The sequence below is a fragment of the Pseudophryne corroboree genome, chromosome 4, assembly GCF_028390025.1.
Source record: "Pseudophryne corroboree isolate aPseCor3 chromosome 4, aPseCor3.hap2, whole genome shotgun sequence".
In the NCBI taxonomy this organism is placed as follows: Eukaryota; Metazoa; Chordata; class Amphibia; order Anura; family Myobatrachidae; genus Pseudophryne; species Pseudophryne corroboree.
Window position 1 is genome coordinate 270795914 of NC_086447.1, and position 3797 is coordinate 270799710.

Consider the following 3797-nt stretch of genomic DNA (forward strand, 5'->3'; position numbering starts at 1 on the left):
GCACATTATTAGTGCCCCTATACACACAATGACACATACAGTAGTACCCTGTTACACATATGCCGCACATTATTAATGCCCTTATACACATAATGACACACATAGTGCCCCTTACACATATGTTGCACAATATTAATGCATTTTTACATGACACACATTATGCTCCTTACACATATTCTGAACACTATTGCACAACCAACCCACTCACATGCACACAGCACTCACACTGCCACTAACACTGTGACCGCTGCCTCTGCTTGGATACAGATGTGTCCTCATAAATCTTGTCTCAATGCTGTAACGTTGGGCACCTTTTTTTTGGGTGTAGTACTGGTGACCGGCGGTCTCCTGACCGCCGGTCAACTTACCGACGCCGGGATCCCGGCAGCATACCGACGCCGGCGGGGAGGGGCGAGTGCAGCAAGCCCCTTGCGGGCTCGGTGGCGACACCCACGAGTGGAAATAGTCCCTGTTGGTCGGCATGCTGGTCGGCATGCCGACCATCGGGATAGTGAGCCGTCGGGCTCGTGGAGGAGGTCATGTGACTGTCGGTCAGCTGACCGGCGGTCACATGAATACCACCCCTTTTTTTTTTTATGAAAATGCATCTTATTTGCATTGCTGTGTGGCTAGGATGCACAAGCAGATTCTACTGAATAAAATGATATGCAGCATGCTTATATATTGTGTGAGACTGTGGCTGTATCTGCATAAGAAATGCTACACACAGAATATAGGCATGCCGCATATCATTTTAATCAGCAGAAGCTGCTGATGCCCCTAGGCATATCAAATGCCCTAGGCAATTGCCTAGTTTGCCTATGGCCGGCTCTGGAGCTGGCGCACGCACCAACAGATTGAAAGGCTGAAGCTATGAACCGGCCAAAAGATGTTGTGGCCAGGGTAAGTGTGGGGAGAGTGAGGGAGTAGTGGAGAGGAGACACCAATCCATCCAGCGACTGCTGGTTCCACCAGTGCTAGTTCTGCAATAATGGAAAACAGGGAGAAAACAGCGCTATAACCAATTTTTCTAATTGACGGATGTGTCACAAGTGATCTAAAACAAAAGAACTTTGAATGGAAAATATATACCAATTGTGCCAATGACATTGGCTTGATTATAATAAGTGTATAAAATGTATATCTTATAATATTATATCAATACAGAAATTTAAAATCATCAATAGATGCAGAACACAATTACAGTGCTTAGTAATACCCCCTTCAAATGGTCGTGATGTATGGGCTCACAAATAAAGTCCTGTATAGACAGTCCATATATGACTTCACTGGGATCATATATGATTATCCAAGGTGATTATAGTTACCGGTCCATAGGTATTTGTATAGGGAGAAGTCCACTTAGCGTCAATCCTGTTCGCTGGTGCAGAGGAGGCGCATTTGTTGGGGTCCCTTAACCTTCCGTGCTTTGGGCCGTGTACAAAGAAAAATCCACCGTGGTAATCCCGTATTCAGGCAAAGTCCCTAGAGTGGCCCACTGACCAGGGGTTTTGTAAAGCTGACGCGTTTCGCTGTCTATGGACCGCTTTATCAAAGCTGCAATAATACCTGCCAGAGATAAACAGACAAGAAGCTTGCAGCAAGAGCCATATCTTCACCAGAGGAAAGAAAAGTACGAAGGGGCTGATTCAGTAATTCATGAAAAGTGGCGTTTTGGATGCTTGAACATAGATGCAGATTTCTGCCAGCCAATTATACCCATTTAGCCACAAGTGGAGATCCAGCTGACTTTCGTGCTACTTTACAGTCTGTTAATCTGCAGAGATGCATACCTACACCTCAGCTACCTTCAGACACATGTGTAGTTAGAAAAATCATACATGCAGCCACCTTGTGTGCATCTCTAATGGGCCCTACACACTTGCCGATGTTCGTTTTCATCGATTAACGACATTGTCCAAATTGGCTTGCTATGTTTAACGAGGGAATACCAATGATGAATGACCACGGGGATGCGCATCGTTCATAGTTGGTGACTCCACACTAAACGACATATCATTCACTTATGAGCAATATCGTTCATATCGCCCGTGTATTTCGCCAACTATGTAGGGCCCTTAAGTCAGCCACAAAATGCACACCAGACTCTTATATTGGAAAGTATAGAAAAGAAAACCCGATTGGTAGCCCCAAATTCAGTGCACTTCAGATGTAAAAATGCAGGCATGGAAAGGTTGGCATCTTAAAATGCCTATGTGACACCAGCCACAGAAAATAAATGCTGTTACATTGGCAAAAAGAAATGTGCAGCAAATGTTACAAGTCCCTAAAAAAGTAGCTTCCACCAGTGCTAGCTGGGACTGGGCATGCATCATATTGTTACTCTGCCATTTATTCCTGCCACTGCATTCCATAATGTCCCTGCCACCCCCAGTTGTCAATTGCCTTTGTGTAAAAATGTCTTGAAGACAATGACAAGACTACTCCAGTCAGATGGTACAGAGATTTAATATGAGTTGGATTTCATATGGGAGGAGGGATCATGTGAGGCAGATACTCTTGAAGGGCATGTGTGGTACAGAATGGCGAGGATGTGTATTTGGGTTACAAGAAGGTGAGGATAGAGGCAGTGTCAGACACAGACTGGTGTTATGTGGGATATAATGACATGAGGCAGGGGCATGTGAAGCACAGGTTGGTGAGTGGGGAATGTGGAACGCTGGTGAGAAGGAGGGCACGTGGCACACATACCAGTGAGAAGGTGTGCATGTGGGGACAGGTTGGTGAGGAAGCACACCTTGGGCTGTGTCGAAGTCGAAAAATATTGCAGTACACACATCACGTACAAAATACACACAGATGGCCTCCGTGCGTGTACTTGTTCTGCCGTGCATGCGCATATTCGCAATTTGTGTATGGTCGCTCCAGCGGTTCTGCGCATTAGCGCGTGGTATGAGTATTTACGGTAGAGTTTGTGAACGCATGGAAAAGCTATCAAAACACATTACATATTTAATCCAAATAGCGCACAATGGCCCTCATTCCGAGTTGTTCGCTCGCTAGCTGCTCTTAGCAGCATTGCACACGCTAAGCCGCCGCCCTCTGGGAGTGTATCTTAGCATAGCAGAATTGCGAACGAAAGATTAGCAGAATTGCGAATAGAAATTTCTTAGCAGTTTCTGAGTAGCTCGAGACTTACTCAGCCATTGCGATCAGTTCAGTCAGTTTCGTTCCTGGTTTGACGTCACAAACACACCCAGCGTTCGCCCAGACACGCCCCCGTTACTTCAGACACTCCCGGGTTTTTCCCAGAAACGCCAGTGTTTTTTCGCACACGCCCAGAAAACGGCAAGTTTCCGCCCAGAAACACCCACTTCCTGTCAATCACAGTACGATCACCATAACTAAGTGCATGCGCTCTGCGAACCTTGCGCATGCGCAGTAAGCAACTAATCGCAATATAGCGAAAATCGGCAACGAGCGAACAACTCGGAATGACCCCTAATGTACACATAGCCTCCCTGCATCACACCAGCAAGTTACAACAGTTTAAATGGTATCAGAACAAAGGGATTCACCTTTACAGGATAGGAGGGGACAGAACAAGGTTATAAGGTGGTGTTTGGTATCCAGCTGTAGGGTATTTTAAGGGTAATATTCCGGTGTTGGTTTGCAGAAGATCGCACGTTCCTGCGAATAGTTATGTGCAGGAGCAGAATATAGATATAAACTGTATTTACTGTACATTAGGTATGCGGCGGGAACTCAGAGGAGACCACCCACAAGTGCATCTTGAACAGACATCGCCCACCTATTCAAACCAACCTATGACCTCT